We start from the raw sequence: 15,413 nt of genomic DNA, 5'->3' as shown, positions 1-15,413 counted from the left end.
ACTGGATGAAGAAAATATTTCTTAAACTGCCTATTCTAGTAGACTAACATAACCAAAAATTTAAAATCCTCTAACTGTACTGTGGAAAAAACAGAATTTTGACCTAAATTTGTAAGCCTGGTTATCTGCTGTCATATGATATTGGTAGAAATATAAACTAGTGTCTGGGTGCGGTGGCTCACGCCTGTAATCCCAACACTTTGGGAGGCTGAGGCAGGTGGATCACTTGAGGCCAGGAGTTCAAGACGAGCCTGACCAACACGGTGAAACCACATCTCTACTAAAAATATGAAATTAGCCAGACATGTTGGCATATGCCTGAAATCCCAGCTACTCGGGAGGCTGAGGCAGGAGAAACGCTTGAACCTGGGAGTCGGAGTTTGCAGTGAGCGGAGATCGCACCATTGCACTCTAGCCTGGGCAACAGAGCGACACTCCATCTCAAACAGAAAGAAAGAAAGATATTTGTTCATTGTAGAATTGTATGATATTAAAAGATTAGAAACAACCAATGAGGGCATGTTAAGTAGATTATGGAACATCTACGCTGTGTAATACTTTGCAGCTATTTATGTACAGTACTAATATACACCAATATCCAAAATATATTTAATGAAAAAAATGTTCACTAAGAGGAACCAGAGATTCACAGAGAACTGGTCAATTCCAGGGCTGAGGCTGAGAAAGTAAAAAGTGCTTAGAAAATTATGGAAACGTGTTAAAATGACTCAGGGGCCAGCCAGAAGGACTCCCACTGGCCTAATCTGGAACAATGAATTATAACCTATTGATTGAAAAAAGAGCCCATACAGATACTAAAAATGTGCAGATAAAGAAAGGAAGGAGAAGGAATGTCACAGCTAGGAAATCACCATTTTGCAGTGATGACGGTAATAACTGATCCAGGCAATAATCAGTAGGTGTTAAAACCATTGAGTAAAACTTTAATGAAGAGCAGTTTCAAAATATCCCTCCATGATGTATTTTTTTTTAAGAAGAAGAAACAGTAACTTCACAGTGGAGACACCTAATGAATATCACCAAAACTGGTAAAAGCTGATACCACTGAGATTCCCTGATGTGATTCACTGAGGAAACAACATCACTTCTACCTTCATAACCTAAATCTATCCATGAAGAATCAGAAAAATCCATATTGAAGGATGTTCTGTAAACAGAAAACAAAAAAAAAGCCCAACACAAAAGTGGCCTGTACTCTTCAAATGACAATGTCATAAAAGACAAAAGACAAAGGAAAACAGAACTGTTTCAGAATAAAGAAGACTCAACAGTCATGATAACCAAATTCAATGCGTGATTGTGGATTGGAAACAACAAGTTTTGTTTAAAGGAGTTGTGAAATTTAAAAAAAGACTAAATTTTCTACATTTGATAATTATGCTGTGGTTATGTAAGAAAATCAGAATAAGAACTCACTCACAGGAAAAGATTGTTCTGTGAGCCATAGAACCAAGTAGCAACCAGAATGAATTTTGTTTTGCTCTTTTTTTTTTGGAGACAGAGTCTCCCTCTGTTACCCAGGCTGGAGTGCAGTGGCGCAATCTCGGCTCACTGCAGCCTCCACCTCCTGGGCTCAAGAGATACTCCCACATCAGCCTCCCAAGTAGCTAGGACTACAGGCATGCACCACCTAGCTAACTTTTGTATTTTTTTAGTAGAGACGGAGTTTCACCATGTTGACCAGGCTGATCTCAAACTCCTGACCTCAATTGATCCACCCGCCTGGGCCTCCAAAGTTCTGGGATTACAGGCGTGAGCCACCAGGCCAGCTCAGAATGAATTTTAAACTCGGTCATTTGATAAACACAACTCACCTCCGTGAATCACTTTTGCAAGCTAACCAATCAGCGTCAGCCTCTCATGTCTGAAAGTCAACCAACCAGAGGTGAACTTACTCCAAAAAAAGATGCCTGAGTACCAGCCAACCAACAATAGTAGCATCAGAGTAACCAAGCTTTTAAGGATCCTGCCATCCCATTTATGCCTCTGAGAATCTGCCCATCCCTGAACTCCATGATTCCCCCAAACCCTATAGAGTCCAACAGTCTGCCCTACTCAGACTCTACCTGACCAGTATAGCTTTCCATTGCTGCAGCATGCAAATCCAGCTTTGTCTTTTTATTTAGATACTGAGTGGTGGTCTTCTAACTCCATCAGACCAGTCAGGCTCAACTTAGGTAACAAAGTTGTGAGTTGTTTTTCAGTTGCCACGGACCTCCAGGTTGAAGGTCATGTAACCTGAACATGCGCAGATGAACCAAGCCTACAACCACTGTCAGAACTTGCTAGCCTGAGGCGTGGGGCCTGAATCAAGTGGACACCACATGGCAGGATCCAGGATCCAGTCAGATTGAGCCCTGGGGTCACCCCATAGCAGTATCCAGTTGGATCATGCCTCCCAGCGTCACCTCATTGCAAGAGCCAATCAGATCACCCCTCATTACCCTAGGCTTATAAAACCTGAGCCAGTCCTCAGCTTAAAGAGACAGACTTGAGCACTTTCTTCTCTTACCTTGCCAGCTGACTGGCAATAAAGTGTTTCTTCTCTCAAAAGCTGCTGCTGTGGTATTGCCTTCTAAGAGCACAGGGCAGTGAGCCCATTAATTGCTCGGTAGCAGTCTCATCCTTCAGTAATTCTGGAGGTTCCTCCAAGATCATTTTTGAAGACTCTTGGTTGGCAGCATTCCAGGCAAACTTCAGACCAACGGGTGCACTTACTGGGCTCCTTCTATGTGAATTTCGTTGGTCTACCAGATCAGCTGCCAGATGAAATCAGTATCAATAACCATTTGAGCTCTGTTTTCATTGAATCCCTGTTACTGCATTTATTCTTTTATTCTAGGATTTATAACTAAGTAGATCCATTAGGACTAGGTGTTTGTACCAAGTAATTAGACAACTTTTGGTTTGGAGAAGCACCATTTAGTAATCAGACCTAGGTATTTAATAAGACCTAGGTATTTAATTCCTTTTACTCTTGAGGTATACCATTTGAAAATGTTTGCCATTAATCCACTTATTCTCCTGCTGCTTGCTTTTTTTTTTCTTATTCTTTTTTTTTTTTCAAGACAGAGTCTTGCTCTGTCACCCAGTTTGGAGTGCAGTGGCACGATCTCAACTCATTGCAACCTCTGCCTGTCAAGTAAAAGTGATTCTCCTACCTCAGCCTCCTGAGTAGCTGGGTCTACAGGCACACACCACCACTCCTGGCAAATTTTTGTATTTGTTGGTAGACACGGTTTCACCATGTTGACCAGGCTGTCTCGAACTCCTGACTTCAAGTGATCTTGAATCAGAAATAGATTTGATCAGAAATAGATTTGCCTATTCTGAACATTTTATATAAATTGAATCATATAACATATGACCTTTTGTGACTGGCTTCTGGCACTTAGTATTTTGTTTTCTAGGTTTATCTACATTGTAGCCTGAACAGTACTTCATTCTTTTTGATGGCTGAATAATATTCCATTGAATAGATATACCCCATTTTGTTAATCCATTTATCAGTTGATGGATATTTGAAGTTGAATTAAAATCCCAGTCTAGAGCCAAATTAAGGACCATAATTAAGAAATGACAGTCTTCAGAGAAATAGGCAAAAACGTGCTACAGAATCCAGGTTTTTAAAAGATGAGTATTGTTCTAAACTATAGACCTGTACTAACTAAATCAATTAATTGTAAGAGCTACCAAAGAGAAAAATATCTAAAAGCAGCGAATCATGAAGGAGATTTAAATAATGCAACTGTAAAATGCTTTAAATATAAAAATATACACTAAATAAAGCAGTTATAGTAGCCTTTAAGGATATAATAGACAAAAATTAAAGATTATAAATTAGATAAAAATAAAAAATAAACTTTGGGAAACTTTCAGTATTCTGAGTCAGATCTAGTATCTGAAGTAAAAGAGGCCTTACCTTCTCTTTTTGTAAATGGGCTTAAACCTAATTTAGGGGATTTAATTTTTTTAATGAATTAAAAATATATGATTTCAAGCTTAGAAAAATATCAAATATATGGTCAACATTTTCAGACATCTTTAAATAAAAACAAACTGGAAATCAATACTTCTTATGGTGCAGTGGATTAAATAACCCACAGTGTCTCTGTTATTTGAGATGTTGAAGCCTGTAGATAAGGACTTTTGTAAATATAGTGAGCAGAAGGGCCATTAAAGAAACTAATATGGCCGGGCATGGTGGCGCACACCTGTAATCCCAGCACTTTGGGAGGCCGAGGTGGGCAAATCATGAGGTCAGGAGCTCGAGACCAGCCTGACCTACGTGGCAAAACCCCATCTCTACTAAAAATACAAAAGAAAAATTAGCTGGGCGTGGTGGTGTGCACCTGTCATCCCAGTTACTCAGGAGACTGAGGCAGGAGAATCACTTGAACCTGGGAGGTGGAGGTTGTGGTGAGCTGAGATCACGCCCCTGTACTCCCAGCCTGGCGACAGAGCAAGACTCCGTCTCAAAAAGAAACAAAAAACAATATATCACACTGGGTAGCTAAAAAACAGGACGATTATCCAAAAATCCATGCAGTCATGTGACTCCAAGGTAGACATGAGCACCCAACAATTCCCAGTCCTTTTTCTAATTCCCAAGAGAAATAAAACAACTTTTCTGCTAAAAAAAAAAAATTTTTTTTCCCCTCTGAGACAGAGTCTTGCTCTGTTGCCCAGGCTTGAATGCAGTGGCCCATCTCAGTTCACTGCAACCTCCACCTCTCGGGTTCAAGCAATTCTCCTGCTTCAGCCTCCCAAGTAACTGGGATTACAAGCATGTGCCACCACGCTCAGCTAATTTTTGTATCTTTAGTAGAGACAGGGTTTTGCCATGTTGACCAGGCTGCTCAGGAACTCCTGACCTCAGGTGACCCGCCCCCCTCGGCCTCCCAAAGTGGTAGGAATTATAGCTGTGAATCACTGCTCCCAGCCAGAAAAAGAAAATTTCTATTAAAAATGGACAGTGCCAGATTGCTTTACAAAAAAAAAAAAAAAAAAAAAAAAGATAAGACAGATTTGAACATACATAGTAAATTGTAAAAGACTTAAGGAAAAATAAACATTATTTACCTTGGTCTAATAGAACCACCCAAGTAGTAAAAATCTAACAATTTAATGTCTCAACTGTAACTGATATTTTGAGATCATTAACAGAAGACTATTCTTTATTCTCTGTGATAGAAATTGTGCAGAAAACAACATAGGACCCCCAAACTGCTATCCTTGGAATAGCCCAGTTACAAGATTGGCCCTTAGCTGGCATTTAGGAACTTAGGTCTGGGGAGGGTTTTCAACATTTAAATGATAAGAGTGGCTCATTATACCTAAAACTGTACAAACAATGTGTTTTTTTCTGACTACTTGCTTTTCTTTCTGAGAGTTTGGAATTTGTGTACATGCCAGGCAGGGGATGCCTACATGCTTATCCCCCAGTAGAAACTTTGGGCACAGTGTCTCTAGTTAGCTGTCCTGGTTGGCAACATTTCACATGTATTGACACAACTCATTGCTGCGGAGATTAAGCAAGTCCTATGTGAATCCACTGAGAGAAGCACCTTGGAAGTTTGTGCCTGGTTTCCCCTAGACTGTGCCCAGGTGCCTTTTCCCTTTCCTGATTATGCAATAGATCAGTAAAGACATATATAGATATCATCTATATGTATAGATGATATCATCTATATGCCTTAGCCATGAGTATAACTATATGCTGAGTCCTGTGAATCCTCCTAGTGAATCATCATACATGGGGGTGGTTTTGAGGACCTCTAACCCAAACATCTGGCCAGGTGTGGTGGTTCACACCTGTAATCCCAGCACTTTGAGAGGCTGAGGCAGGAGGATCACCTGAAGTCAGGAATTAGAGACCAGCCTGGCCAACATGGTGAAATCCCATCTCTACTGAAAAATATAAACATTGAAAAAAAATACAACTTCAATCACTTTTACCTTCTACCTTGCCTTTCTGGATTTGTAAGAAACATCTCATATACTAGAGCAGTTTTTCCCCCTTCTGCCTACAATATGTGAATGAGCTGTTGATATGTAAGTGAGCTGCTGATTTGACATAATTATCAAGTATAGTAGTCCCTCCCTTTCTCTGAGGGGATATGTTTGAAGACCTCCAGTGGATGCCTGAAACTGCAGTTGGTACAGAGTTCTATATATACTATGTTTTTGTCCTATACATACATACCTATGATAAAATTTATATTTAGGCACAGTGAGAGATTGATAGCAATAACTAATAATGTAATAGACCAATATACCCTAATAAAAGTTATATAAATGTGGTCTATCTCTCTCTGTGTCTCTCTCTTTTTCTCTCTCAAAATATTGTATTGTCCTATGGGCAGCAGAAATCATGGAAGGACTACTGTATTTCAATATATTAGTGATGTGGAAAGAGTTGCTTTCAAATGCAACTGGCCTCCTAGACCCAGCCTTCTGAGGTTTGCCAGTAACTGCTGCCTGTGTACCTTGCCAACATCTGATTCTCTGTAACATTTAAAAGGACTATGCTGTCTTATGTTTTCCAATTGCCTTTGGGGTAGGTGCTATCTTCTACATCTTGAATAAACCCGTACAAAGGGGAAGCTTTGTGGGATTCTATTGGGAAATGTTTTGAGACATTGATTGGAGCCCTTGAGAGAGAATATTTAGCAGCCTTGTCCAGGAACATTGTGGTCATTTTGGATTAAAAAGAAACATACCAAACAAAATTTAAGTTAGGAGAAAAGGCAGTTTTCTAACAGACAATGTTTTCTTAGAACTGATAGACCTTAGGCTTCTGTTCAAAGTGCACCATTTAATATTTTAAGCAAATCTGTATTACTCTAATTCAAATATGGATAATTTCCTCCATAGATTAGTGCATAAGACATATTTGTAATTGCTGCAGTTAACATTAAATGCTTCTAGCCTTAAATAGCTTCCCTTTGATCAATTGTTTCCTTATATTCTTGAATTTACCATTCCCAAACAGTTCATTATTAATATAGCTACCACTTATAACAAATTTGTCCAGTAGATTCTGGCAACAGACGGCATTTTCATTTTAGGAAGTCCAAATACTCTGCATTATTTCAGATGGTACATTTGTAGAATAAAGTATTGAAATATGCCATATAGTCCTCTAAGAATAGGATAGGAAACAAATTTTTCCAAATATTCAATGATATGTAACATAGTACAGTATTTACTATGATAATTTTTGGACATAGATATTATGCCTGTATGTATTCTGTTTCATGCCTCTCCACTTCAAATCCTCCCTTCATTGCCTGCCCTATGAAAATGGAGGTGGGCCCTTTAAAATGTACTCTTTACCAGCTTGCACACTCTGTTAAGCTTTGTCAATAGTGGGTGCTGGCTGGGGATGCAGTGGTTCACGCCTGTAATTCCAACCCTTTGGGAGACCAAGGCAGGTGGATCACTTGAGGTCAGGAGTTCAAGACCAGCCTGGCCAACATGGTGAAACCCTGCCTCTACTAAAAATACAAAAATTAGGTGCCAAATGCTTGTAGTCCCAGCTACTCAGGTGGCTGAGGCAGGAGAAATGCTTGAACCCGGGAGGTGGAGGTTGTAGTAAGCCAAGATTGCACCACTGCACTCCAGCCTGGGTGACAGAGTGAGACTCTGTCTCAAAAAAAAAAAAAAAAAATAGAGGCCGCTGGAGAGATGGGGAAGGGACTTTCCTTCCTAGTTTCAGGGTTCCTGCTTAGCAAGTTCCTGCAGTGTATGTGGCTCCTGCAGTGCCACAGGGTCAGCAGCACCCAGCAGCCAGCAGCTTCCCCTGGCACCTGCCTCAGATACTTTTGTAATGGAGGGTCTTCTATAAGACACCTCTCTCTGAACAGCATTCCCCAGAAGTGTGCTTTCCAGCAAGTTCCACCACAGCCACTTCTCTCCATCCAGTGAGCTACAGTCACCCTCTCCAGCAAGGTCTGGATCTCAGTCTGAGGGGCTGGAGGCTCCTCCTTGAGTGCTCTTTCTCATAGCTGCTCTGTATATCTGCTTATATCTCCTTATATGTTTATTTTTCACTAGCCAATCCCTCATTACTCCTTTCCTCTGTAACAGTACTAGTATAATAATTCTTTTTCTAAAAAATAATTCTCTTTTTTTTTTTTTTGAGGTGGAGTCTCACTTTGTCGCCTAGGCTGGAGTGCAGTGGCATGATCTCGGCTCACTACTACGTCTGCCTCCTGGGGTCAAGCAATTCATCTGCCACAGCCTCCTGAGTAGCTGGGACTACAGGCGTGCACCACCATGCCCGGCTAATTTTTTTTTGTATTTTTAGTAGAGATGGAGTTTCACCATATTGGCCTGGCTGGTCTCGAACTCCTGACCTTGTGATCTGCCCGCTTCAGCCTCCCAAAGTGGTGGGATTATAGGCTTGAGCCACCACGCCCAGCCAAAAATGATTCTTTATATTAAATGTTTCCCTGTTCAAATTTCCATGTGGATTCTGTCTCCTGATTGGACCATACTGATACAGATATGAAACATGTATACTCTATCACTTAACTCTTGGCAGATAGTAAGAATGTTTATCATGAACCAGACAAGGTGGGAAGGTGGCACCACCTATAGTCCTAGCTACTTAGGAGGCTCAGGCAGGGGGATCCCTTCAACCCAGGAGTTTGAGGCCAACCTATGCAACATAGTGAGACCCTATCTCTTAAAAAAAAATTAAAAATTAAAAGAAGAGGCCGGAGGCGGTGGCTCATGCCTGTAATCCCAGCACTTTGGGAGGCTGAGGCAGATGGATCATCTGAGGTTAGGAGTTCAAGACTGGCCTGGCCAATGTGGTGAAACCCTGTCCTAACTAAAAATACAAAAAATTAGCCAGACGTGGTGGCAGGTGCCTGTATTCCCAGCTACTCGGGAGGCTGAGGCCGGAAAATTGCTTGAACTTGGGAGTTAGAGGTTGCAGTGAGCTGAGATCGTGCCACTACACTCCAGTCTGGGGAAAAAACAAAAAACAACAACAACAAAAACAAACAAAAAACCCTGTCTCCATAAATAAATAAATAAATAAATAAATAAATAAATAAAATACGTAGTATGCTAAGTAGTTGATCAGTTCTAGGGATTTTTTTAAAAAGTAGGAAAGAAGATATAAAATTTTAGGGAAAAGGTGGTTGAAATAAAGGGCCAGGAAGACTTTACTAAGGATATGGCTTTTGAGTAAAGAGCTGAATGCAACAAGGGAGTGAGTCATGTGGCTATCTGGGGAAGAATATTCCAGTCAGAGGGAACAGCAAGGATCAAGGCCCAGAGTTGAGAGTGTGCTAATACGGCACAGTACAAACACCAGTGTGTCTGAGGTGGAGATAATGGTGGGAGGTGGGGCGAGGGGTAATGGGAGATGAGATGACAGAGGTAAGAGGGGGCCAGATCATGATGGGCCTTGTAGGTTACAGGATGGTCCTCCTAGGTCACCCTGGCTTTCTTCTGAGTGAGACGAGAGGCTGTCACCATTACAGCGAAGTAATACACTGTTATTATAAATGCTCTTGTTTGTCCTTGAAAAGTACTGATTACTAAAATACTTGGTATTTTAGAAGGGAAAAATAAAAATAATTCTATTAAGATTATTTTGTAAGTGATCCCTCTTCACTTTCGCAGGGATAGAATTTCAGAAGGCAATGTGAAAATGAGCTGTGTACTGTACTACACACGTACGTTTATTTTAAATGAACATATTGACTTAATTAAAGCTAATACCATGAAACTTTGCCTTTGGCATCATGAGACTCACTGTGAGGTTATTAAAACTTAGACAAAATTTAAAAAATAAAAATGAAAAACTTAGGTACGTAGTGATCTTATTTATAATTGACCATAAAGTAAATGCTCAAAAATGATGATTTGTATTTTATAAACACTGTTAAGGATTTGGCTCTTCCAGTGGAATCCCAAGAGTCTGTGTCTTTAGGGAGTTTACTTTTCTACACTCAAGCTTTGTGGGATCTGATTTCTACTAGTGGTTTTCTTTGTTGGGCATTTGTTTAGAAGGAAACAAAATAGCTGTGAATATATGCTTTAGAAATCTAAAAAGCAACACGAGACATGAAAACAACTTGCTTTCACAATAACAGAGCAAGAAAAAAGTTTTCTTGAGGAGGAAGAGTTGAAAAACATATTCCTAAAAAACTTCTTTTTCAAAAATATTCAGTCCAAAAACCTGAACTCAAATGTTATATTAAGCTAAATACTGAATATATACATATATCAACATCAGTACATTTGCTTTATTTTCAGAGAATGATTTTAATGTAAAGAACATATTAAATTAAAAGTAAGCATTACTTAAATTAGCCAGGCATGGTGGTGGGTGCCTGTAATCTCAGCTACTCAGGAGGTTTAGGCAGGAGAATCACTTGAACCTGAGAGGCAGAGGCTGTAGTGAGCCAAGATCGCACCACTGCCCTCCAAACGGGGCAACAGAGTGGGACTCTGTCTCAAAAAAAAAAAAAATTTGAAGGTAAGAGCAATTTACTGAAAGAATCATCTACATATATTATAAGGCTTTCTTTAAATCGGTTGTATAACCTATTTTTATAGGTCTTAGGATATATAATTATAATGTATTTTAAATCTTGCTAGTAAGGTTTATAAGTGATTCAGTCAAATCTGTAGAAGTCATTGTAACCTATCTCTAACCCTACTCCTACTACACTATTAAGATATAGGGGAACCTAGGTCAGCAGTAATAGATGGTATTTAATATCATTTAAAATATTTCCACACATTTGAATATTATTCTCAGGAAACCCTAAAGGACTTACATTTATCATCCATATCAGTAATAAGAGTGACTGGGTGTGGTGACAGAGCGAGACTCCATCTCAAAAAAATAATGATAATAAGAGTGCATCGTACTTTTTAAATTTGCACACATTCTTCAATTTTCTGTAAATATTACTTCCAAAGAGAACCAAAAAAATGATAATTCTGATAAAGAACAAAAAACCTGTGGAGGTGAGGAAAACAGAGTAAAAAAAAAAAAATCCATAATCAAGAAAGTGAAAAAGTATTAAATATAGTAAGAAAACATATAAACAGAGAAATGTTATACAGGCCTTATTTAATATTCACCTTTAATATTAAGTTAATTTCTCTGAGTTTAGAAAAATAACTGTCTTCTGTTCATGGCTTCTTGTTTATGCTTTGTTATCTAGAATTATACTTTACTTCCTCAAAGTTTAAGTCTGCATGAAACTGATTAAGAGATGCATTACCTTTCTATCACTGCTGTAAAACATTACAACACACTTAGTGGCTTAAAACAACGTTTATTTATTTATTTATTTTTGAGATGGTGTCTTGCTGTATCGCCCAGACTGGAGTGCAGTGGCACGATCTCAGCTCACTGCATCCTCTGCCTCCTGGGTTCAAATGATTCTCCTGCCTCAACCTCCCGAGTAGCTGGGATTACAGGCATGCGCCACCATGCCCAGCTAATTTTTGTATTTTTAGTAGCGACAGGTTTTCACCATGTTGGCCAGACTGGTCTTGAACTCCTGAACTCAAATGATCCGCCCACCTCTGCCTCCCAAATTGCTGGGATTACAGGCATGAGCCACCACGCCCACCCACGTTTATTATCTTACAGTTCTGTAGCTCAGAAGTCCAATGCGGGGCTCACTGGTCTAAAACCAAGGTGTTGGCTGGGCTGTGTTGCTTTCTGGAGGCTCGGGAGAATCTGTTCCTATACCTTTTCTAGTTCCCAGCTGTGACCCACATTCTTTGGTTCATGGCTTCCTTCCTCCATATTCAAAGCTAGCAACATAGCATCTCTCTGACCCTGCTTTGTTGTCACTTCTTTTTCTCTCTCTTTTTATGCTTCCTTCATCCACTTTTAAGGACCCTTGCAATTACATTGGACCTACCTGTATAATCCAGGATAAGCTCCCTATTTTAAGGCACTTAATTACATCTGCAAAATTGATTTTGCCATGTAAGATAATATAGTCACAAGTTCCAAGGATTAGGACTTATACATTTTAGAAGGATGGAGGATTTCTGCCTACCACAAAAGGTATGTTTAAAATCCCATTGTCTGACAACTACCTACTATCTCGCCATTCATTCTGTCTTATACTCTGATTCCACAATCCTTTGAGCCTTTGTGGTAGCTTCACTTCATCAAGTCTACCACTTTTTCAGTGTCCCTTGTTTCCTGATGTCCTCTCTTCCCTTCTAATTAAACTACATTCTGGCCAGGCATGATGGCCCATGCCTGAAATCCCACCACTTTGGGAGTCCAAGGCAGGCGGATCATTTGAGATCAGGAGATTGAGACCAGCCTGGCTAACATGGTGAAAACCTGTCTCTACTAAAAATACAAAAAATTAGCTGGGCGTGTGTAATTCCAGCTACTCAGGAGGCTGAGGCAGGAGAATCACTTGAACCTGGGGAGCAGAGATTCAGTTAGTCAAGACTGAGCCACTACATTCCAGTCTGGGTGATGGAGTGAGACTCTGTCTCAAAAATAAATAAGTAAATACATACATACATACACACATAAAACAAGAAATAAAAATTTAAAAAATCTACATTCCATGGATTATCTTTACAATCCCTCCTTTAGGCATGCACACTTTCTCCTCCCTTGCCCCTTTCTTGTTATACTTACATGACAAAAACCCGGCAGTGGTTAACCCAATTCTCCCTCTAGCCGCTCTTTTTCTTGTGAAGCTGAACATGACTAGAAGAAAACAGCCTTGCTGACTAGTTTCCCATTAAAGTCCAAGACCATGAACTTCAGATGGGTCCTTTGTGCTGCCTGGTAATCACATGCTATTTCCTAGTTCATTCACTTTCCCCCTTTCCTAGAAGACTCTTTCATGCCTTCTCTCTTCTCAACCTCTCACATCTGCCTTTCCATCCTCACTGTTGGCTCATGACTTGACTCTTTCACTGAGAAATGCAAAGCGAGAAGAAGTTCCTGCAGATTCCCACCACCTATCTTCCCCACCTGTCGACTTCTATGTCCTCACACTCTGCCTTCCTTCTAATGGGTCTGGGGGCAGAATCCACAGGGTCGTGATCTTGCATGTGGGAATGAAAGTTTATTTCCAAGACTTTTATCTGAAATCTAGCATGTCCTTCAAGTATGAATGTAGTTAATAAATGTAGCATTAGCAGTACCTGTGCTTTTAGCCCCGAAAGACACCACAGATATATGAAACAGTTTTAGTAGAACTCACAAAATACTGTATACGTGTGTCACCACTTTGAAATTATTATTATTGAGACAGAGTCTCACTCTGTCACTCAGGCTAGAGTACAGTGGCACTATCACAGCTCACTGAAGCCTTGACCTCCCAGGCTCAAATGTTCCTCCCACCTCAGCCTCCCAAGCAGCTGGGACAATGGGCACATGCCACCATACCCAGCTAATTTTTTTAGAGACAGGGTTTCTCCATGTTGCCCAGGCTAGTCTCAAACTCCTGGGCTCAAGCTGTCTTCCTACTTCGGCCTCCCAAAGTTATGAGATTACAGGCATGAGCCACTACACTCAGTCTACTTTGAAATTATAGTAATTACTAGACCCACTGCTAGATCTTATATACAGCATTAATAAATAAACACATGCTTTAATGTATCACAGTTTTTGTTTGTTTGTTTGTTTTTAGAGATGGGGTCTCACTATATTGCTTAGGCTGGAGTGCAGCAGGGCTATTCATAGGCATGATAGCTCACTGCAACCTCAAACTCTTGGGCTCAAGCCAACCTCCTGCCCCAGCCTCCTGAGTAGCTGGGACTATAGGCATATGCCACCACACCTGGCTTTGATTTTTTTTTTCCAATGATTTGATAACTGTTTTAATATAATTAGTTTTCTTTGTATTCCTTTATATTTTATGCATTTGAAAACATTATTCTGAGAAGCATCCAGAAATTTCATCCATCAAAGAATTTATGGTATATATAAAGGTTAAGAGTCCCTCCTGTGGGTGAATTATCCATGTCCCTGTCTAAATCCAGTCCCTTTATTTGTGCACTAGATACTGTCTCCTCTCACCTACTGTGCTAAGTGTCCTCCTTTTGTCCTTCCAGATCTGTTCTCTACCTTCTCCTTGCTCTGGGCCCTGGAGCTGATCTCTGTGCAGCATCAACCAGATCTCGTTGCATTCTGACTTCCACTGGGATGAGACAATGGGAGGTACAAGTAGGACAGAGAAGGGTGGAGGAGGGAGACTTTGGGGTATTTATCCTCCCTCTCTCCCCACAGCCTTGGGTTGGCAGAAGCTCTTTTCCAGCTTTGGTTGGGCAACCCTTTCCTGTGGCTAAAGCTCCCTGTCTTGATTTCATATAACTGCCCCTGATTTTGCTTCTTCATGGCCCTCCTGCTTGGTGAGCACCCTGTGATTCACCATTCCTTGAGTGCTTCTCTTAAGTCAGCCCATTCCTCTATTATAATCTCTCCAGGCTCCCTCTTTGGAGAGTGTCATATACTTTTTTGCCAGGGGCCTCACAACTACATGGACTCAAAGAAATGGCCCCAGCAGCTCTCCCAGCTGAGTTCATTCATTCTCATCAAGAAAGGCTCATTTCAGCCCACTTGTCCTTACAGCTACCACTTCCTTGTTAGCCAGACCCACTGTCTCCAATACCTCTCCTTTCTCCTCTAGTTCACTCTTCACACACTTCAGCTGGGCCTTTGACTCCTCCCCACTGAAACTGCCCATCCAGGTCACTGATGATCTCACAGGGTCAGTAGTTTATAATGCAGCACTCTAACCTACATTTAATATGTAGTTTATTTATTATGTATATTAATTATTATCTCTCGCCCTCCATCAGAACATAAGCTCCTCAAACCTAGGGATTTTTGTTCCTTTGATTCTCTGGTGTTCCCTAAGTGCCTAGAACAGGGCTTGGCACATACATTTTTTGTTTGTTTGTTTCTTTTTGGTTTTTTTTTTTTTTTGAGAGAAGTATTGCTCTTATCCCCCAGGTTTGACTGCAATGGCTCGATCTCAGCTGACTGCAACCTCCGCCTCCTGGGTTCAAATGATTCTCCTGCCTCTGCCTCCCAAGTAGCTGGGATTAAGTCGCCTGCCACCACACCCGGCTAATTTTTGTATATTTTAGCAGAGACGGGGTTTCACCACTTTGGCCAGGCTGGTCTTGAACTCCTGACCTCAGGTGATTCACCCACTTCGGCCTCCCAAAGTGCTGGGATTATAGGCGTGAGCCACTGAGCCCGGCAGGCACATGCATTTTTGTTTCATTTAATTAAATGGTAATCATTGCCTGTTTAGGGATGGAAAGGTGTGATACCTTTCCTTACCATCGTAAGGCCAACACTCCTATAACAAAGGCAGGCTAATAGAAGAAAAGCATTACAAATTTATTTAATCAAA

This window comes from Papio anubis, chromosome 10 (assembly GCF_008728515.1).
Source record: "Papio anubis isolate 15944 chromosome 10, Panubis1.0, whole genome shotgun sequence".
Classification (NCBI taxonomy): Eukaryota; Metazoa; Chordata; class Mammalia; order Primates; family Cercopithecidae; genus Papio; species Papio anubis.
The sequence above is the reverse complement of the archived record's forward strand: the minus strand, read 5'-3'. Positions refer to the sequence as shown.